Raw genomic sequence first — 23,472 nt, 5'->3', positions numbered from 1 at the left:
AGCAAACATACAGTAGGCACTCAATGAATATCTGTTGAATGACTGTCTACAGATATCTCTAGATGCCCACCTGACCACCCCATGTCCCTTTCTTGCCACCACAACCCTGATTTAGATGAAGTATTTACCTTCTTCCACACGTGGCTACCTACTCAAGGGTCTCTCACTCCAGCCCCAGTCCCTGCCTCAGGGAGTGAATTTGTGATTAGTCTCTGCAAATTGAGGTAGACCAGAAAGATGGAAAGAACCTGGGTCTTAGATGATACTGTTGTAAGTTGCCAGATAAACCAGTCCTGGGATAGCTCTACCTCTGGTTAACTCAGTTTTATAAAAAATAAATCCCCTTGTATTGTTTAGATCATTACAGGATTTTCTTTTTCTGAAACTATCCCAACAGATACAGAATGTCATGAGTGATGAACTAATGAGTAAATGAACAAATTAATCTTACCGTTACTTCACAAATTTTTGGTTCTCTGTAATCTCTTTGTAATTCAATTTTTGTCTCTTCTTGCTTCTATCAAGTGTTGGACTTGAAATGTGGACCAGTTTGGAGTCCAGTCCTGAAATTCCAAATCACTCCTCTAAGTTTCAAAAATTGTATTTGTCCTCTGAATGTTCTGTCCCCTAATCATGAATTTGGGTTATATTTCACCTCTCACTTTGTGGCTCCACACTTTGTTAATAACTTTTGGGGGCAAACTTCTCTAAGGAGGTTGAGAGTCAGGTTAAATCATACCCAGCAATTTCCTATTTGTGAACCTTGAGCTCTTGAAGAGTACAGACAAGTTTGACAGAACCTGTAGGTGTTTTCAAAAGCTGAGCTGATTCATCCACTTTGGCAGTTAATTCTCCAAAGGTCTTCATCTCCCCAGCTACCATACCATCTCCTCTCTATATAATGCATAATTTCTTTTTGTCAGGGTGAGATTCTTAACCATTAGCAAGGTTTGTTCATTGTTTGTCTTCCCTAGGTTTTGATGAGGTGCATTTTTGGCCCATCTTTCTTCATTGTTATGAAACAGTTTCTACATAGGAAAGAAAGGAGTTTTGTTTCTTTGCATTATTCTATTTTTATTTGCTATTACAGAGCTTTGAATAATCCCTGTAATCTAGACTACTAGTCTACTTTCTTTGTTCTTCATGGACCTCTCCCTCAGCTCAACATAGTGCAATATAACCAAAGAAATGCAGAAACTTAAATAAATGAAATCCAAAATACTTGTTCATTTCATAGCAAAAATTCTGGAGTTCTCTCATTATTTACTTGATCTTCCCTTGCTTTGGCAATGATAACTAGGCAATCTCCGCATTTTCCTAAAATGCTTCCCTGGTAATAAACCATGGAAGGTGGACGGCTGGGTAACACATCTTTGAGAGAATTATTTTGGGCCATGCCATGTGGAAAAAGTATTGAAATTGTAACCAAAAAAATTACATTTTTAAACCAAGATAATAGTGGTCCTCTTTGGCCCACCCTATTCAAGTAATATACTTTCTGAGAGTCAGGAAATCACAATTACCTCCCAGGGTCGTCAAGAGGATCGAGTAAGATACTGTCTAAGTACTCTTTACACCAAGAAGTGTTGTGCAAGAGCACTAATATCATAGAGCTTGTGAAGCAGCTTTTCATATGCTCAGTACTTAGTTCAGTTTCTCTCTCTGTCTGCAAAGATATGGAGAAGTGGGTCATTCGCTTGACCCCACACACACCCAGAACAGTTTCCCCTGAAACCCTTGGAGACTTCTCCTGCTTCTTCGCATATCAGAAGTCTCCTACTGATTTCTTAATTAGATTTTTTTAAAATTTTGGTGATTTCCATTGAAAAAAAATATTCCTTATAGCTAGTGATAAAGAATCTTGGTATCTGAGAAATAGGCTGGCTTTATGCAATATTGACAACTCATCCAAGTCTTGTACTTATTCAGTCAGCCAGCATTTTTGCATACCTATTGTATGTCAGACATTATTCTAGATGCAGGGGATTTGTCTATGAACAAAACAAAATTTTTACCCTTTTGGAGCTTTTGTATCATTAGAAATAAGCAGATTATGGTACATTAGAAGGTGATAACCACTATGAAAAAAAAGTAGAGTAGAATAAGGAAAGTGCTCGTTTGGGGATGGGGAGAGTTTGCAGTCTTTAATTAGATAGGTTAAGGTAGGCCTCCTGTATTTCTTGCTTCTTGTTGTTTTTACAGAATGTTGTGATGGTTTTATGTTGCAAATGAATCATCTCCGTATAAACTAAATGTTGCATAAAATGAAAGCAGTTCATGAACACCGCAGACTAGACCTGAGTGCAAAATGTTTGAGAAAGTACGGTGGCCCTTGTCTGGCATCTTGGATTACCTGTTCTTAGTTGAGTTTCCTTAATTTCCTTTTCCAAAAATAGTAGAGAAAGGGAGAGAATCTTTGAATGGAGCCTGTCATCGACAGGCCGTGTGTTTGTAGTTAAATGTCTTTATTAGAAGACCAAGAGATTCATCCAAAATGTTTCTTTTCTAAAGTTCTAAGAAGGTTCCCCTGGTGGGTTTTGTAGCTCTCGTGGTCCAGCCATGTGGAAAAACCTAATACTCTGGGTAATTCTTCCCCTTTAACGTGTGCTTTGTGTTTTAGTGGTGGTTGTTTGGAGCTATTGTGTCTTAGGCATGGAACTTATTATATTCATACAAATTATAGATCACAGATGCCTGCCCCAAATAGCATTGTATTTCTGGTTCCTAGTTTCCTAATCATTGCGTGTTCTCCCCATTTCTACTACGTGACCTGATGTGTGGATGAGCCACCTCCAGGATCTGGAGTTTTGTATAAATCCCTCTCCCTGGCCAATTAGTCTGTCCTCCCCTTTTCTCCATTCCTCTTTTATTTTTTCCCAGAAGGGGCTAAACCTTAGGTTGGCTCAGCATGTGGCTCATCCCTGTAGACAAGGGCTTTCAGCCATTCTCTCCCCAAGGGCAGGGCCATGCCAAGATAACACTTGTTTTACCTCCTGTCCAGTCACTGACTAGTACAGTGCTATACAAAAGGAAGTCTTAAGCTAGGAAAAATACATTTTGAACTTGACAAATGCCCTTCCACTCCTCACCTGTTGTGTTCCATCATTCACTGCATTCAGAGTAGGCCGTGGGTATAGGTCTGGGGCCCTTGGAGAGCGGATCCTTCAGAAGGATGGGAGGTTACTCAGCCTCGCTGCAAAGTCTTCAGGCTGTGAACCTATCAGTCATTATTCTTAGTTATACAGTTCACTCTGTCACGTCCTGTATAGAGTGACCTTGGGAATGTCACCAGTTCTCAGTAGGCCTCCATTTCCTCATCTGTGAAGAAAGGATTTATCTCCAAATGACCTTCAAGATTGCTTCCACTTCAAATGGTCTTAAGACGCTCTTGCCTGCCTTTCTCTAAAAGTTGACTTTTTTGATGTGATCAGACTCATGCACTTCATTACCCTTTGCCTTGTCTAACTCTCCCCTTGAATTAGGTTTCTCTTATTTATTGAATGGTTGTCCCTCTTCCTCTTTATGTCTTGTATTTCATGTTCTTCCTACTGTTGGTACAATTCCTACCACTGGGACCTACAATGCCACCCTTTGGATAACTGTGGTTTCCCCTCCCATGTGCCTACCTGAAATAGTTCCTTTGTATTGGTATCTCTGAGCAGGGAGCTAGATTGTTGAAAATAACATGTTGTAGCCCAAAGTCTTTTTTAAAAGAAACAGAATAGAGTTACATGTTTTTTTTAAGGGTGTACAGGCTCCAATGACCACAATCAAAATAGATCAGTATCTAAGCAGTAAAAAGGTAATATTTGGAAATGTCCTAGTAATATGATTCCTAACACTAAAAAAGTTTTTCAACACTTCAAATGTAAATTGCATAATCTGCATCATGATTTTTTTCAAAATTTGTCATTTAAACCTTGAAGAGGAAAATGTACTCTGATGATCAGGAAAGCATTATTTTCTCTAAATTCTGTAACAGAGCATGTTTCATTGTTTCAATGCCTGTATCTGGGAGTTTTGAAGCGATAGATTTAGCTGTGGTGTAATAATAAAGTTCCACTGTAAGAATGCCAGTTGAGAGAGATTGGTAGGAATACATGAAAGTTCCTGGCTTTTAAAGATAATACCGTAACTGTCAGATTACTATTCACTTAATTGCTATAATCTAAAATTATCTATGAGCATCTCCTCTGTAATTGTTACTAGTGTAATAAAATATTCTTTAAAAATATGTGCTATAATTTATTTCAGGACAGTAAATGTGGAAAGAATATTGAAATGACCTGAAATTGTAGGACTCGGATATCCCTACTCATTATTTATTCAAAATATCATTTATTTACCTTGCAAGGTCTAATGTAACTTATCTTGAAGAGGATTATTCCTTTTTAATTGGAAAGAATCTGGATCTTAGATGTAACATAACTTGCCCAAAGTCAGATGGTAAGTGAGACTAGAAATAGAACTCATCTCTACTGTGTGATCCATGTCTTTTGACTGTGAATTGATATCAATATTTTATGTGACATATCCATACTCTAGGAAAACATAGTTTAGATATATCCTTATAAATATATCTTTCAGATAACATAAGAACCAGTTCCTTCTTCATGTTCACGTAGGGGCATACTCAATAGTGTATATACTAATAAGATTCCATCTTATTTTTAAAGACTTCAAGAAAGAACATTTCATAACTTTCCTCATTAATCCACTCTAGTCTTTAATTAGATTTGATGTCACAACATTTTCTTTCTTATCTACCTTAAATCCCCCATGCTGCAGTGTAAGTCTATTTTCTTTCACTCTGCCTAGGATATTTGAAGCCTCCCATCACCACCACCCATAATAATAGTTCATAAAGATCTCCATATGTTTGAAATGCTAGCACTGTAAGTGACAGTAAGCATAACTTAACTCCCAAATATTAGTGCATTTTAAAATAGAGAACAGAGAGCCCGTTTTGTAATAAGTATAGATGACAGAAGTATTTCGTTTTGATGAATGAATAACACTTTTTACTAATGTGAATTAAGCAGGCTAAATGAAAAACATTCATCTATTAACTCATTCACTTAAATATTTATTAGGCACCTACTTTTTGATACTGTATTAGGTTCAGAAGTACAAAAAGGGATAAATCGTAGAGTTGAGACTATTTTGCTGCAAAGGAATTGCAGGACTTATTAGGTATATTTCTTGGAGATGTAAGGGTGGAGAGCCTACTGTTAAGAGGCTAATGCTATATCCTATCTAATGACCATGTAATTTACTCATATCTGAGGTGGGTCTGAAAGAAAATATATTCTAATTATTAGAACATCTCTGTTTAATTTTACAGCTGCACCATTACTGAAATCTGCAACTGGCATAAAAATTTCTCTGAATACAGCCCCTAAACCCTGCACCTGGAAGCTCCTTCATTTCATCATTAATGTTGAAGAGGTGCATGTGTCTTCCTTTGTGTATTTGGGCTTGTGCGAGCATGCAGTCAGTGTACAACTACAAGAGGTTTATCACTAGAAATGTTACGGAGTAGTGCAGCATGAAAATGATATGCCCGTGAATGCAGAACACAGCGTTACCTTCTGCCTCCTTCCTTTATCATAGACAACGGAAGCAGAATGGAGAAAGAGATTTGTTCTGAAGCTATTTGAAGCTGACCAAGCAATTTATAACAGGTGACATGCTGATTTATTGCTGCAAAGAAAATAATAGGTGTTCTTATTAACATGCCATTAATAGCTTTATTGTTTAAATTGCAAATGGTATTCCTCAATCTGTTAGTCCCCTTTTGAGGCAAAGTTGAAGTAGTTCAGTGTAGACTTACAGCAGAAAAAGTATATAGTGATTAGCAAATCCTAAAAGAATTCATTCACCAAGGCTGGCTAATAGCTGAAATCTCTATCTGAACTATGAAGACAGAGAAAAAATTACACTTGAGAAATACATGATGCACATGAAGCATGCTAACAACATGGATGGACCTTAAGGACATTATGCTGAGTGAGATTAGCCAGAAACAAAAGAACAAACACTGTATGGTCTCACTGATATGAACTGACATTAGTGAATGAACTTGGAGAATTTCATTGGTAACAGAGACCATCAGGAGATAGAAATAGGGTAGATATGGGGTAATTGGAGCTGAAGAAATACAGATTGTACAACAGGACTGATTGTAAAAATTCAGAAAGGAATAGCACAATACTGCCTAACTGTAATACAATAATGTTAGAACACTGAATGAAGCTGAATGTGAGAGTGATAGAGGGAGGAGGCCTGGGGGCACAGATGAAATCAGAAGGAAAGATAGACAATAAAGACTAAGACGGAATAATCTAAAAAAAAAACAAAGAGCTATCAAGCCATGAAAAAACACAAAGAACCTAAAGTGCATGTTACTAACTGAAAAAAGCCAGTCTGAAAACGCTACATATAGTACAATTCCAAGTTGAAATTTTGGAAATGGCAAAACTATAGTAGATAAAATGATCAGGGGGATTTGGGTGTTAGGGGAAGGGATGAATAGGTGGAGAACAGGGCATTTGTAGGGTAGTGAAACTATTCTGTGTGAGACTGTATTGGTAGGTACATCACATTATGTGTTTGTCAAAACCCATAGAATTGTACACTTGGAAAGTGAATTCAAACGTATATGGACTTTAGTTACTAAAAAATGTATCAATATTGGTTCATCAGTTGAAACAAATATACTATACTAATGCAAGCAGTTAATAGAGGAAACTGTATGGAGGGGAGGAAGAGCACGGGAACTGTACTTTCTGTGCAATTATTCTGTAAACCTAAAACTGCTCTAAAAATAAAGTTTATTTTTTTAAACAACAACAAAAAAAAGAAATACAGAATGATGCAAATGTTTATTTAAAACCGAAAAGCCATAAGAAGGTTGATGATAAAGCATCTGTAGAGGTAATGGTCTGCATTCCATTAGTATCTACTCTACTGTATGTGCATACATTGTGCTCCTCACCAAAGGGAAAATACAACTGAAAAAGATATATTTCCTGCCTTTAGGGATCTTATTTTCTTATGGCTGTAATAAGATAATGAAAATTATATTATATAGCAGGATAAGATAAGTATTTCAGGAAAAGGACACGTGAGATGGTTCTAAGGAGGAAATGATGACATTCGTAAGTGACATTCGAACTCAGTTTTAAGGGATGCATAAAATGTCATAGTCACAGTTTGGGTTATAAAGCGGATCTATAATAAAGAAATGCCAAAAGTGGAAAAATCTGTGCTGATGAACATTGAGTAAGCCACTTTGATGCACAGGTTTGTTGCAGGGTGACCATAAGTTCCGGTTTGCCTGGGACAGTCCCTGGTTCCACCTCTTTTCCTGGTGTAATTGTTAATAGTGCTGTCTTTAACTCTTAAAATTGTCCCCACTTAGATGATAAAGTGTACAGTGGCTGTAGTGCTCATGAAAATGCACCGTTCATCTCTCCTGCTTTAGGGAGCACCAACTGACTGACATCTCCAGCTGTCACCCCTCTGCATCCACCACCACTTCTGCGTCAAGGCCGTATTCCCACAGGCTGCTCCTAGCCAGTGACTGTGCAGGTCACTGAGTACCAAGACATGCCAGTTCTGGCGAGTCATGGGGACTTGCCCTGAGTGACTTGGCTTAAGGACGCCTGTTGGCCTGTCCAAACCTTTTTGGAACTATGAGGCCCTACAAGACACTTCCCACCCAATCCTTCTACATGCTCCTCTCTTACAAAGGTGCCATCAGCCCTGCATTTTGGTCTTGACGTTTTCCCTGTCTACTTCTGCTCCTTACCCCCAACAAATCTTTTGCTCAGCTAGTCCCCTGTTAGTGTATGCTTCTCAGCAACCATGAACTAATGCAGTGGCCCTACTTATTGTTAAGTGCTAGGTATTAGGTGAAGATAAGACTATAAAAAAAAAATTGTGACCACATCATAAGCTACTTTGAAAGCTGCATTGAGGAATTTGACCTTAATTCAGTAAACTATAAGGCTCCACTGAGGATTTACCTGTTGCAAAATAATTGTTAATTATTTATTCCTGCTGCTGATGAAGAAGGATAATTGAAACAAGAAGACCAATTAGATATGTCAGTTGTCCAGTAAGAGCCTCAACTAGAGTAGTATATGCAATGATATCGGCTGGCGTGGGTATGAGAAATACTGCAAAAGTAAAGTCTGTAGCTTCGGATATGAGGGGAGAAAGAAGAATCAGAGATGATATAATCTCTCTGTGCCTAATTCTCCTCATCAATGAATTGGAAACTGTAATCAGCCCTACATCACCCATGGGGCTCTATTGAAGATTAAATGAGTTAATACATTCCGATAGTTTAGTAGAACAGTGCTTGGCGCATAATAAGACCTCAATAGTGTTAGCAGTATTAGTCAGAGATGACATTATGTGGGTGTCGATCCTATCTAAAGCAGGGGTTAGCCAAATACCACCCATGAGCCAAATCCAGCTCACCGCCTGTTTTTGTTATAAGGTTTTATTGGAGCACAGCCAAACCCACTCTATTACATACAGTCTACAGCTGCTTTTGCACTATGAAGGGAGAGTTGAGTAATGTGACAGTGACCATACACTACACAGCCTAAAATATTTACTTACTGGCCCTTTACAGTAAAAGCTTGCCAACCCCTGTCTAAACTGTATGAATAAAGAGCTGGTTTGAGGTAAATGATTAATTCATTTTATTTGGAAGAAAAATTTCTTTTCTCTATTTGTTTGCCCACAACTCTGTGGCAGCATTGTCCAACAGAACTTCTCTGTGACTGTGGAAATGCTCAGTATCTGACTGCCCAGTACAGTAGCCAATAACCACAGGTGGCTTTTGTACACTTGAAATGTGACTAGTGCGACTGAGGAAATGAATTTTTTATTTTATTTCATTTTAATTAATTTAATGTAAATGTAAGTAGCCACAGTTGGCCTAGCAGCCAACTATGTCCATTTAGGACAGGTATCACCTCAATTTTAAAGTGCTGAAGAGACAGATGTGAAGGGAGTTGCAAAGTTATAGTTTGTTCCTTTATTTAAAAATCCTGCTGTATTAATATAATATATAATCCTGCTTTTACCGAGATGCTTGTAGGCTTGGTAGTTGGTCACCAGCAGATAGGAATGACTTCAGAAAAGACCCCAGTCTTCATCACAGCCCGTGGAGGTGATCTAAAAGCAATAAGAAAGGGATGTGGAGGAGACTGAATGTCTTCACTAACCCTGAAATGAGAAAAATACGTTAGGGCTTGAAGGAGAGTGATCATGTCCTATTTCTGTATGTGATTAGTATGTGGTTAAGGCTGTTCTTTAATGAGATCTCAGCTGTCCAACTGACCATTTCCAAGACCAAAAGTAAAGTTGTATTGCAGTTCCTGCTGTTAAGTTTCTCTCCAAATGATGGCCATGATAGCGCCCAGCCCAGTGGCCGCAGCTCATACTGCAGTGGGGGATTTCTGGTGGTCCCTGTTCAGCAGTAATTGGAATTCAGTCAGGAAGGTGGGCTAAGTAAGTATCAGAAGAAAAGCAGGACTGGTTTCTTGATGTTAGTAGGGCAAGAAAAACAGATATCCATCTGCCTGTATCTCCAGAAATTGAATTTTTGAGATACTACTCTTTCCCCTCTCTCTCTACCTCCTTGCCTTGCTCAGGGGGAGTTGACCAACCAGTCCCATGAATATATTGTTCTGAATGTATAGTTTGTGCTGGGTTTTACTGTGGGCATCCCCCACATGATTGACTCACCGATTGAGATTTTTGATGCAATTGAAACTCCAGATGCCTCCACTGATAAGGAAACAGAAGGGAGGCAGTAGTCTGTATGAATCAAGGTACTGCTCTCAGGAGACACAGCAGAGGAGGCGATGTGTAATACAGGAAGAAGAGATGGTCTTTGGTATCCAGCCTGAGAACAAATCATAGAGAGACCTGTGACCTATGTTACTCAATTTAACTTTGGTTTCCTTCTCTGTGAATTGGGAGTACTGGTATTTTCTCAGTTATTTAGAGAATTAAGTAAGTTAGTTTCAACCTTTCACATGAAGGCACTGAAAAAAAATGTTTGTTCCCTATCCCTTACTATAACTCTGTTCTTCTGGCTTTAAGTCCCCCGATTGTCATTATTCCAAAACCTGTCGTCACCTGGGACTCTCAGCTTTATTGAGCCCACTTTCCTCAAATCATGGATCTGTCCATCACTTCCATCACGTCTTCTTAGCCCTGCTGGAACAATCTTCAGTGGACCTTTTCCTTCTCTTGCTATGACTGCTGTAATCCCTTTCCAGAGCATTTCTGAAGTCTGAAATGTCTTATTCTTTAAGCGTTTGATTCCTTGACTGTCAAATGAGGGATGTGACCAAGGGAGCTCGAGATCCTTTCCAGCCTTCCCATTGGGTAGGTTTCTATCATAACGATGCCACCTTATTTCCTTCCTTTTTACAACTTTTATTGGCTTTTCTCATTATCAAAAAAAAACCCAATACATTTTAATTAAAGGTATTTAGGGAAAAAATTCAAATAAGAAAGAATTACAATACTTATAATTCTACCATCCCTAGAAACTACAGTTTACATCCTGAATGCATCAGTCATTACACACTATTCACATCAGTGTGTAGTCATGCACACTACAGTCATGAATGTGTGTGTGTACATGTGTAAAAAAAAAAACCTAATCATTCTTTTCCCCCTTTTTGGTAACCTCCTTCTTAAATGTCGTAACTTCTTGAATATTTTCCATATCACTGCTGGATATTTTTCTACAGCATCATTTAAAATGTCTGTCTAGAAATAGAATTACGAGGTCAAAAGATAGGCATGTTTTTAAGGCTTTTGGCACCAAATTGTCAAATTACCCTGCTGAAAGGATGGACTAATTTATCCTCTCCCCTCAGGGTGTATGAGGCTTTGACTACTTGGTTCATTATGGGGCCGTTAGGCCGTTAGTTTTATTTGGAAAAAAATGAGTGGGAGAGAAAAAAAAAGGTCTTTTTTTCTACTATGTGTGTATCTTTTTCCAAGTCTCTTATGTTTTTAAACTCTCCTTGATTTGGGCATCTCCCTGACTAGTGTGCTATTTTTCTTATTTATCGTCTATCAACCTCTTCTCTCTCCTAGAAATCACAGTCTTAAAATCAAGGAGCTGTTCTTTAACGCATCAACCCTCTAGGAAGAGCCTTTCTAGCTATCTCTTTGATCAAGCTGGAGAATCTCATCTGTGCCTTTTACTTTATTCTCATCTCATTTTGCAACAGTATTTTCTCTATTTGGCCTTTTGATTTAATGCTTTAATTTATGGCACTTAGGCTCTTTGTCTTACTGTTTTGGATAATTCATGCCATTCTAGATTGAGTAGTCTGTAAAATTTTCTTTGAAGTATTGTTTGTGAAAGATGTCATGCAGACTCAAAAGATTAAGCATTATATTTATTTTGCAATAATAAAATAAAGTCACTTGTGGTCACTGCACAAGTTGATTCTTTTCATTCCAAGAGCTGTAGGAGAAAATTGCCTATTTTTTATACAACAGGATGAAGATAAGCACAGTTGTTTTCTTTTTCTAATTGACTCTCTGAGGTTTGACTTGCTGCTTACACAGGCTGATCATACCCATTTCTTTATTTTTTAAGGATATGATTAAATATGCTCTTTAGAGGAAGACTGTGGGTCAGCCTTTCAGATGCACACGTGCTCCTTCTGGCACAATGAAACTGATGTTAGCGTGCCGCCCTGCACCTGGCCTTCCAGCGCCAGTAAGCAGCAGCCGCTGAGGGGAGAAGTGGACGTCTCTCCTAGCATACTGCTGCAATAAGCACGTGGGAAGGCTTATGGTGTAGTAATGTGACAAGCTGTGAACAGCAGATCAGAGACAAACGTGAGATAATTTAATTGAGGGTCTTGGTGAGAGGACGGCTGAATAGCAGAGAGGAGGGATGTGGCAGAGAACGAGCATCTGAGGAAGGGATAAGTTATGAAGTAGCATTCTGAGGGCAGTGTGACAAGGATGCTTCCTTATTTCTCTGGCAGTTTGGGTCAATTTCCTACCCTTAGATGCTTTGCAAAAAGGGAAATAATTTCTTTTTATGATGGCCCCATTCTTGTTATGGCATTGAATAATGTCACATATAGCAAATCACCAGTTCTATGTAAGAAACTAACTTCCTCTTTTTTCTGAGTTTAGTATTTACTATTTCTGCCGCATTCTACCCTTTAGGGAAAAAATCTTCTCTTTTTCTTTCTATTTCTAAGTAGCAGTAGAAGTGTGAGACTGGGATCGCGCTGTCATGCATTCTCTTTGACTTACCCTATATCTTTTAGAGGGTATTGCAAGCCTTTTTATTCCTTGTACTGATATTGGATAATCCTTTTTTGAACTGATTTTGAACATCGTTTCTTATTTTTGATTTTCAGACTTTATAAGGAAAGTGGTGAATTTAATCTTATCCACGTTTTTATTAAATCTTAACCCTAATATCCATTCTAGGTACTAAAAAAACAACATTCAGAATCCCAAAATGGTGTACTTGGAAATATTAGTATATTTGATGATTCAAATTGAAATACTTCATCTGTAATCTTTCAGTTTTGCATTTTTTTCTATGTTGAGAACTGTTCTCTATTTAGATGTATGTGCTCCTCTAGTTTAAAACAAGGTCTTGGCCATCAGCTCGGGTCATTGAATAGTCAGGGCTATTTTAGACACTTCTGTCTTTATAATTCATTCTAGAAAACTTTGACACATCAGTGTGAAAGAGACAGTCAGTGCCTCAGTAAAAAACGAGCAATTTTGGTCCTTGAAGGCAGACACCTCCGGGAGCAAAGTTCACACCACACACACACACACACACACACACACACACACACATGCACATTCACGCGTGCACTCACTCATGCAACCATGATCTTAGGACTTAGAGCTCAACACAGTGTTAGAATATCATTTCTGTGTTTCCTTGTGTGTTCTTTGGTCAGACGTAATGATAGAATGTTTATTCCAGCTTAAAAAGATTTAACCCAAGATTTCACTAGCCAAAATTCAATCTTTTTTTTTTTAAAAAAATTCCCTTTAGCTTTCAGCTCTTCGGATTTCTCCTTCTGTGCATATAAGTCTATACATAGAAATCAGCTTAAAAATATTTTAAATCAAACAATTCTAGCTTCAAACTCTTATCCAGACTTAATTTCTTCCTGGTTCCAGAGACAATACAGCGAATATTGGTGGAAATCAAAGAGGAAAGGTTGCAAAATGGCTTATCCAGTTAAACAAGGGCATTGTCTTCTCCCACCAATTTCTCCCCATCCACCTTCTATATTCTATCTTTTCTCCTGGCATTAGCCCATGTGTTTTCCTTCTCTGTGCTAACCCACTGATGCGCTTTTGGAAGATGACATCCTTCTTTCTTGGGGTTGCATTACTTACAGCTAAGTAAGTCCAAAGGGCCAAATTTGTCAGAGACTTAATGATAAATTAATATATTTCAATATGAATGATTTGATTTAAAGACCTGGGATATCATTTGTATTTGGAAGAATGTCTCTCTATGCAGCTTTTAAAGGATTATCTGCAGAAAGAGATGATATAGGGACTTCTAAGAAACTGTTTTGAGCCTTTTTCCATCTTTCTGAAGGAGCTTCAGTTGTTTTTAAGCTCTGAAGCCTTTGTACCCATTTTGGCTGACTGTGTTCTAGTTTTGTAAACATCTTTTCTCTCCATCCCCCCACACCCCACGTCTTTCTAAGTTTATCTCCAAATGCTTTATATCACCCAAGCATTTAAACAAGATTGCAGACATTTTCATCTAAGCTAGTAGCAGGTAATTATCTATCTTTGTCTGTGTTTCAGCACTTAATATTATTTTGACAGGGGTTGCATACTCTCTGTCTTTCTGGAATTTTTTAAGTGCTCTTATGAGTAATTTGAGAAATTCCAAGTACACATTAGATGAGCTGTTCTTTCTTTTGTTGCTTTTTGTGTTTTATTTTTTATTTTAAAAACATTTAAAGAGGACCCACTGTGTGTCAGGCAGCACACATACATCTCTAGTCTCTCCCACATACATCTTCTAACTTGATCTTTTCTTCCTTTGATTTTATTGGTGATTCAGCCTGTTGGCATTATTGTTCCCATCTTTATTTGTCTTGCTGGTAAAAATCATAGTTGATTATGGGCAGAAATGCTTTACCTTCAAGGATAATAGCTCCCTGGGAAGTTTCAAGATGAAACTTTGTTTCTGTTTCTTTCCTAAAACCCGTGTTTGCACACCTGCATTGTAGGTGAATAGAAGGCTCAACATGCCAAACGGAGTATGTCGGGAGGATTACTGCTGTATTCATGCTTGCTTCTAGAGAACTTGTAAGAAATTGGTTTTATTAATCTCTTCGATGGGGCATACTCACCTGGTCAGCGTTTAAATATCTCAGGCCTGGTTTTTGGAACTGTGATGCTCCTGGAGGTGCTTTCCCCAACCTGAGGAGTGAAACCTGCCCAGATGTGTGCAGGCCCAGCTAGGACGTCCCTTTCCTGGCCTGACCTTTGCTTTCCTCCTTTGGTCTAGATCGGCGTTATCTCATGCCTTGGACCTTACTTGCTGCTGGGATAATGGTCTTTCACTTCCAGCTTCTCTCACTCTTCCCTTGAAGGGTGGTACCCAAGCCTTCCCTTGTTTCTCCTTCCCTCCATTCTTCCTCCCTTTCTTCCATCCCTCCTCCTTCCATCCTTCCATTCATTCGCAAGCATTTATTGAGTGCCTACCAAATCCCTATCGTTGGGCGATGTCCTGGGGATCCAGAGCTGAATAAATAGACCTTTCTTTGTACTGTACATAATTGATAGATGGGATTTTTCCAAAAGGCGTGTCATAGGTATAAATTTTTTAAATAAAAAAAAAAGATCTTTAGGTGAATCATTTCCAAATTCCTGAATAGGATTGCCAAAAAAGTCATTATACCAATATTTTCTGGCATGAGGATTCTTCAGGACAACATTCATCCACAGCAAATATTTATCAAGTGCTTAGTATGGCAAGCTCTGCACTGGACACTAGAAATATAAAGAAAGACAAGATATCGTCCTATTCTCCATATCTAAACTATTTAGCAATGGCATAGCTCAGCATCAGGGTGTGCTGAGGAATACATGTCATGAGTGTTGAGCAGAATAGGGACAAGGGTTGCATCACTGCTGTATCCAACGTGCCTGACATGGTGCCTGGTAATAGTAGACTCTTAATAAAGATTTACTGACTAATCAATGAGAGCAGCACTCATTCAGAACTTATTCAAGGAGGCAACATTTCGGCTGTTCCATAAAGGATGAGGAAAACTTTGTCCGGGAGGAGAAACACGTTCTAGACAGAGCCTGAACAAAGGGAGAGGACAGGAAGGTGCCTGGGTGGCTCATGGGACCGGTCTCAGGTATGGAGAGATGATTCTAAAGAGGTTGACTGGGGCCAGGACATGAATATTTGGGGGCTTTGGCCTTTTTCCTACTGGTCAGCAGGGGCAGTTTTGATCATTTTCGAGGAAAGTTATGTCAACTCTGGGCCTTCTAAGGGCCCACCGGTGGCAGGATGAATGAAGGATGTTCTCCTGAATGGGGAGGGACTCTAGGGAAGAAGTCTGAGGGAGGCGTGAAAAGGGAGCTGACCACTGTAGTGATGATAGTTGATGTAGAAAGGAGGGAAGAAGTTGAGAGAAGTAAACCTGAGAGGAATCAGGCATGTTTCACCTTGAAGACGAGATCAGGAGGAGTCAGGGATTTCTGCAATTTTTGAAGGCCCCACACTCCTCCATTGACTAACTGTACCAACAGCAAGTTACTGTATTTCCCTCAGTTTCCATGTCCATGAAACAGGTGCAGTTGTATTTACCTGGTAAGATCGTGGTACGAATTAGCTGAGATAATGGTGATGGCAGACTTAGCGTAGCCCTCAACATGTAATAATCACCAGCATTTTTGAACCCAGACTGTGACCAAGTGCTTTACATGTACTTACTCACGCCTCACAATGACCTTATGAAGTAGAAACTGTTATCATCCTCACTCGACATATGAAGAGGTGAACCAGGGCACTCCACAGTAGCACAACTGAAAATTGGCAAAGGTTGGATTTGAACCAGGAAGGCAGACTCCAGAGGCTGATTTTTTTTTAGTATTTTATTTTTTATGGATAAATCTTCTCACACATACAGTCTGTATGTGGAGTACAAGCCGTGGCTCACAGTATCATCGCATAGTTGTGTATTCCTCACCATGATCACTTTTTAGAACATTTGCATCACTCTAGAAAAATTAATAAAAAGAAAAACTCATTTATCCCATACGCCTTACCCCTCCCTCTCATTTGACCACTAGTAATTCAATCTATCCAATTTATTTTACCCCTTATCCCCCCATTATTTATTTATTTTTATCCATATTTTTTTTTACTTTTCTGTCCATACCCTGGATAAAAGAAACATCAGACACAAGGTTTTCACAATCCCATGGTCACATTGTAAAAGTTTTATCTTTATACAATTGTCTTCAAGAGTCAAGGCTACTGGAAGACAGCTCAACAGTTTCAGGTACTTCCCTCCAGCCACTCCAAAACACCATAAACTAAAAAAAGGTATCTATATAATCTCCAGGATACCCTCTCAACTCAGTTTGAAATCTTTCAGCCACTGAAATTTTGTTTTGTCTCATTTCTCTCTTCCCCGTTTTGGTCAAGAAGATTTTCCCAATCCCTTGATGCTGAGTCCTGGCTCATTTCAGGAGTTCTGTCCCACATTGCCAGGAAGATGTACACCCCTGGGAATCATGTCCCACAAAGGGAGGAAGGCAGTGAATTCACCTCCAAGCTGGCCCAGAGAGAGAGAGAGAGATCACATTTGAGTAACAAAGAAAGCTCTCTGGGGGGGGGGGGGGGGGGGGGGACTCCTAGGCACAACCCCAACTAGCCTTGGCCTTTCCTTTGCAGGATAAATCTTATAGGGGCGAACCCCAAGATCGAGGGCTTGGCCCATTGGTCTGGTAGTCCCGACAGCTTGCAAGAATATCTGAAATTCTCCCAGTGAGGAAGCTGAATATTTCCACCTTTCTTCCTGGTCCCCCAAGGAGACTCTGCAAATACTTCTTTATTCACTGTACAAATTACTCTGGGATGTATGGGGATCACACTAACCTGGACAAACCAACAGAATCTCACACCCTGTACAAAATTCCATGTACCCATAGTGTTTAACTAAATTGCCCATACAAGTTAAATTATATAATGCGCTACTTAAAATATAATTTTGCACCAAGTGAGCATCTCTCCTTATGGTCTCCCACAGAAGTTGAAGTTCTAAAATATGGATGTCATCCTTTACCCTATATTCTAATCTACCTTAATCCTATCCAGATCAGCTTCCGTCGTCTCTCTAGTCTGATCCCTTTTTCAGCTTTTTAAACAGTTCCTGTATGGGATACTGCTGATTTTCATAGCTTCAGAGTTCTAACTCTGAGTCTCAGGTGTCACATAAATACCCGAAGTTTCTGGGAAGAACCAGGTTATCAGCAAAGAACTCAGTATCTCAGAATTTAGAAATAACGGTTACAGTTCTTGAATATATGTGACTGTTGTAAGAGCTCACAATCTAGGACTCTTTACAATAGGCCCCAACCTGATAACCCATGCTCTCAACTTTAGTTCGCTGAGTTTTTATGTTGTAGTTAGTCCATATGAGTAAGGCATGATAATTATTATCTGTCTTTTTGTTTCTGACATTTCATTCAACATACAGCCGTTAAGGTTCATTCACCTAGTTGCATGCCTCACAACTTCATTCCTTCTTGCAGCCACTCAGTAGTCCATTGTGTGTATACACTATAGTTCCCCCTTCCATTCCTCAGTTGTTAGACCCCTCAGGCCCCCTCCATCCATTGTGAATCACGAACACTGCCACCACCAACACCAGTGTACAATATCCATTCCTGTCCCTTCAGGTATATACTGAGCAACAGGGTTGCAGGATCATATGGCAGCCCCACCTCTAGCCTCCTGTGGAACCACCACAGTGCCCTCCAAGGGGCAGTTTCCCTATCGATAGTGAATAGGTACATCTCTTTCTCTGCATTTTCTCTAGTACTCGTTTCTTTCTGTTCATTTTTAAACAATTTTATTCACACATCATACCATCCAACCTAAGAATATAGCCATGCCTTCACCACGATAATCTATATGAAGACATTTCCTTTTCTTCCACAAAGAATCCACACCCCTCTCCCATGCCCCCCCCCGCCAACCTGTTGACATTTGGTTTTGATATAACTCCTTTGTTACACTAATTGGAAGCATATATGTTACTGTTGACTATAGACCCTAGCTTTCATTGATTGTATTCCCCCCCATACAATCTACTTTCAACACCTTGCAATATTGGCATTCATTTGATCTCTCTCATGCAAAAATGTTTTTTTATTTGTACATTTAGTCACTATCATTGTCCAGTCTAGGCATTCCTAAGTTATATTGTCTCAGTCTTTATCTTCTATCTTTCCTTCTGGTTTCATATGTGCCCCCAGCCCTTCTCCCTCAATCATACTCACATTCAACTTCATTCAGTGTGCTTATATTATTGTGCTACAATCTGGTAAGATTGTGCTATTTCTGAATTTTTACGGTCAGCCTAGTTGCATAGTCTGTACTCCTTCAACACCAAATGCCCAAGCTGTACCCTGTTTCTATCTACTGATAACCTGTGCTCTTAATTTCAACTCTCAAAGTTCACTGGTTAATGTTAGTTCATATTGGTTGAAACCATATAGTATTTATCCTTTTGTTTTTGGCTAATTTCACTCAACATAATGTCCTCAGGGTTCATCCACATTGTTAAATGCTTCATGACTTTATTCTGTCTTACAGCTGTGTAATATTCCATTGTATGTATATACCACAGCTTGTTTAGCCATCTTCATTTGATGGACATTTGGGCTGTTTCCATATCTTGGCATAATAAATAATGCTGCTATAAACATCAGTGTGCAAATGTCCGTTTGTATCTTTGCCTTCAATTCCTCTAAATATATACATAGTAATAGGATTGCCAAATCATATGACAATTTTATACTTAGCTTCCTGAGGAACCGCCAAACTGCCTTCCAGAGCGATTGTACCAACAGTGGATAAGTGTGCCTCTTTCTCCACATCCTTTCCAGCACTCATCGTTTCCTGTTTCTTTCTTTTTGTTTTGTTTTTTGTTGTTGTTCCTAATGACTGTTCTGGTGGATGTGAGATGATACCTCATTGTGGTTTTGGTTTGCATTGCCCTAATAGCCAGTGGAGTTGAGCATCTTTTCATGTGCCTTTTAGCCATTTGTATTTTCCCTTCTGAGAAGTGTCATGTCTTTTGTCCATTTTTAAAGTGGGTGGTTTGTCTTTTTGTTACTGACTTGAAGAATCTCTTTATATATTCTGGATACTAAACCCTTATCTGACATGTGGTTTGCAAATAGTGTCTCCCATTATGTAGGCTGCCTTTTTACTTTCCTGACAAAATTCTTTGATGCACAAAAGTGTTTAATTTTGAGGAGTTCCCATTTATCTCTTTGTTTTTCCAATGCTCATGCTTCGGCAATAAGGTCTAGGAAACTGCCTCCTGTTACAACATTGTAAGATATTTCCCTACATTTTCTTCTAAAAGTTTCATGGTCTTAACTCTAATGTTTAGGTCTTTGATCTGTTTTGAGTTCATTTTTGTATAAAGTGAGATATGGATCTTCTTTTATTCTTTTGCATATGGATATCCAGTTCTCCAAGCACCATTTATTGTAGAGGCTGCTCCGTCTCAGGTGGGTTGGCTTGACTGCCTTTTCAAAGATCAGTTGTCTATAGATGAGAGGGTCTGTTTCTGAACCCTCTATTCAATACCATTGGTCAGTATGTCTGTCTTTATGCAGAAGCTGATTCTTAACCTCAGACTATATATACTGCCTCTAGGTGTTGTTGATTATCATTCCTTTATTGTACTATCTCATTCCTATTCTCACGGTCTCTGGCTGCCAAGACTTTGTGGGGCACCTGGTTCCTGAGCTCTGTGATCATCTCTCTTAGCTTAAAACTGACCTGTCCTTGTCACTGTATTATTCCCTTGGGACCTTGCCCAGTAACTGAAACGAATCTGATAAATGAATCTTCCATAGCAGACAAATGAAATACATTTACATCCTAACTAACTTGCAACTAGCTGTCACCCAAAGGAGTGACAGATTTCAGACTAATAAGAGAATTGTTTTTGAGCTGGAATACCTCAGATCACACCCTGTAACTTGCTTAGCTTATTCTGCTCGTCTGATATGCTATTTAAATAATATCTCATCTTTCTCTTTTATTCTTAATACTATTTCTCTAATTATGACACTCATTCTTGTTCATTGAAGAAACTTTAGAAAATAAAGAGAAGAAAGAAGAAGAAAATTTAAATATCTTATAATGATCTCCTCAAGTAGTAACCACTGTAACTTTATAGAGATTGTCTTAGTCTTTTTCCCTGTGTGTATACACAGAATTTTGTAGCTGACTCTGAGGCAAGAGGAGGCTTTTTTCAAGCCAGAAATCATCCCTCAATAAAGTGGGTGTCATAATCAGGTCATTACCAAGTCTCTCAGGCTATGGGTACACTTTCTCTTATCTTTTATATTGAACAGCAAAGTAATGCTTGGGTAAAGACTCATTACCCTGAATTGATTTCTGCCAGTCCTGGTTGGGGTGCTTTTGTAGATGTCATCTGATGGAATTGCTCTAAAAATAAGTGAAGGAGTGTAACAGAAATTTAGAAATTTACCTGAATGCATGACTTCACAGCAGAGGGATTGTCTTTTTAAAAGAGCACTTTCAAGGGCAATGCAATAAGTGGTTGCATAGTACAGATCACATACAGATCGAGTGATAACACTAGCTCTTTAATATGAGGCAAATGGTTATTTCCGACTTGGAATCAGATTTCCAGTGACAGGATCATATACCAGTTCAAAGATTTTTATCTCATACTGTGAGAGTTGTTAGATGACTCAAAAGGGGTTCTAATGATGATAGAGGTTTTAAATAGGAACGTAAAACATTTGAATAATCTTTTTTCACAAGATGATTCAAAAAACATTTATAAAGTAATGTTATTTTGTTACAAATGTAATGTTAAATTAGTGTATGTATAGCTAAAGTAAGGAATTATATATCATGAGAAGATGAATAATTATTCTTAAAAGTTTATAAGTTCAAATTAGCAAAAATGGTTGGTTGTTTTTTTGTGGGGTTTTTTCTTTTGTATTCTCATTTGGAAAATGAGAGAGTTTTTTTTGTGGTTACCTTATGTTTATGTATATATGACAATACATGTACTTTGGTTTTTAAACAAAAACAAAAATTAGGATAGCATTATAGGTTTTGCTTTGTAACCTACATTTTATACTTAACAATTATTACCATTTAAATGCCTTAATTTTCTTATCCATATCATTTGTATTGTCTATATCAGAATGGGTATACCAGTATTTATTTACCACCTAGGATTTTGTCCCCCTTCCTCAAAGTCCAAAATGTTAGATATTGAAGGTTTTTCAATTTATTTACTATTATATATAACCTTGATGAACAGTTGTTTAGATAAGTGTCTAAGTTTCTAGAAATAGAATTGCTGGGTCAGAGGCTTGCAGAATTTTAAGGTATTTAATATAAATTTCCAGTATGCACTAATCAGTAATACTTTGATTACATTTTAGGTAATCATCCAATTATTGTCCCCTTGTGACAGTGTCTTAATTAATTCTGAGTAATTCTTTAGCAAGATCATTTTATTGCTGTCCAAGATGTTTGTTCTGTCTCCCTCCTTCCTATTCCTCAGTTCAGTGGAATTGGTATTAAATACAGATTAGAGGATATCTTGTCTGTTTCATTATCCAAACTAATGATTGAAAAGTTTGCTAACCCTGGGCTCAATGAAGATGTCTCTAGTTCCATGTGATATAGCACCCCTTTCGTATGAATGATATTAAATCATTAAAAAGCATCATTATGTCTTATGACATAGAGAATCCATATGGAGTTTTCTTAAATTCAGTGTAATACAATTAATTTAGTTTACTATCATAATGCCCTTTTTCTTACCATTTGTGCTATGTGTTGCTAGTCTTCATATTATACACTCCTAGAAAATAAGGAAGCTTGCAAAGCCTCCATTATGGTGAACACTTTTGGGTGGCCACCAAAGAGCCTTCTTCCTTTTGCTCACCAGTTAACAGAATCCCTTTTATAGTTGAGCTGCTAGCTAAAAGCCCACATTGCTGCTAGCTAAAAGGCCTATTTCCCTGTCTTCTTGGACATGTGACTAAGTTATGGCCATTGAAAATGTAAAAAGTTTGTAAAAGTTCTAGGAAACCTTACCAAGGTATAAGCCACACTGTTCCTTATCCCCGTCCTCCATCTTGTTCCTTGGAACACAAATGTGATGGCTGGAGCATCAGCACCATTTTGGACTTTGAGGAGAAGGACCACATCCTAGCATTGGCAGAAAAGAAAGCTGGAAGGAGCTTGGGTCCAGTGAGTGAGGAGCCTCCGTATCAGTCCTGGATTGCTACCCCTGGCTTTTATATGAGAGAAAAATAAACTTTTATGTTATTTAATCCTCCGTTTTTGAGGTCTCTGATATTTGGAGTCTGACTTAATCCTGTCTGGAACAGTGGTCTTAACAGTTGTATGACCTTCTGTCTTCTTGTTCTTCCTACATTCATTTTCTTTCTCTCATCTCATTAACTGAAAGGGATTCCTTAACAAAATTTAGAGGACCCAGACTCTGCGCGCGCTCACACACACACACGCACACATACACACACCGCTCTGGAAACACAACTGGTCATGTTCAAACAGAAGACAAGGACATCAGCTGAACACTGCATTATACAGTCACATTTCACATGCTTATTTACGAAGACTCTTGGAGGCTTGTGGTTTACTAAACTCCCTTCCTCCACCTCCCCCTCAGAAAAAAAAGGGAGGTTTGTTCACAGAACTAGCAAATGAACTCTATCAGAAGGTAGGTAGGGCAGTGGCCTCCTGGAGGCATGAGGCAGCAGTTTGTCTGTAACTGACAGCTCTACGCAGTAGGCCTGAGTATCTTCAGGGAATCTGTCGCTGTGAATGTCAACAAGCTGCAGGCTGCATTTCTTTTACCTTTTCCTCTCACTTTTCTTACTAAAGTTACTTGTAATTACTTGTGCGGTTTATCTAACTCTTTCACCACACAGCTCAGGGCACACAGCTTTATACATAGAACATTAAATATTATGAAATGTAATCATGAGGAATGTGGTAAGGGATAAATAAAAGAGAATAGAAAAAAAGAAGAGATAAGGTTGGAAGGCTGGAAGATAGAAAATCCTATATATCAGCCATAGACATATAACATCACTATAAACAGACTTTTTATTAATCTGGTG

At 38.5% G+C, this 23,472-nt stretch overlaps 1 protein-coding gene and 1 long non-coding RNA gene across 4 annotated transcripts in view; one reads left to right on the top strand and one right to left on the bottom strand.

The window, feature by feature from the left end:
• Positions 1–23,472, top strand: part of BACH2 (BACH transcriptional regulator 2) — a 272,601-nt gene that overhangs the window by 41,521 nt on the left and 207,608 nt on the right. The window lies entirely within an intron of this gene.
• On the bottom strand, positions 8,894–16,001 carry LOC143684965 (uncharacterized). 2 transcript variants are annotated; one of them, XR_013176291.1, is made up of 3 exons: positions 15,890–16,001; positions 9,769–9,928; positions 8,894–9,246 (listed from the first exon to the last, which is right to left on the bottom strand). It is a non-coding gene; the product is annotated as an uncharacterized LOC143684965 (long non-coding RNA). The 2 variants fall into 2 exon arrangements; XR_013176290.1 differs by having other exon boundaries at positions 8,894–9,195.

The sequence above is a fragment of the Tamandua tetradactyla genome, chromosome 5 (assembly GCF_023851605.1).
Source record: "Tamandua tetradactyla isolate mTamTet1 chromosome 5, mTamTet1.pri, whole genome shotgun sequence".
NCBI lineage: Eukaryota > Metazoa > Chordata > Mammalia > Pilosa > Myrmecophagidae > Tamandua > Tamandua tetradactyla.
This window is presented reverse-complemented; position numbering and strand designations above follow the sequence as displayed.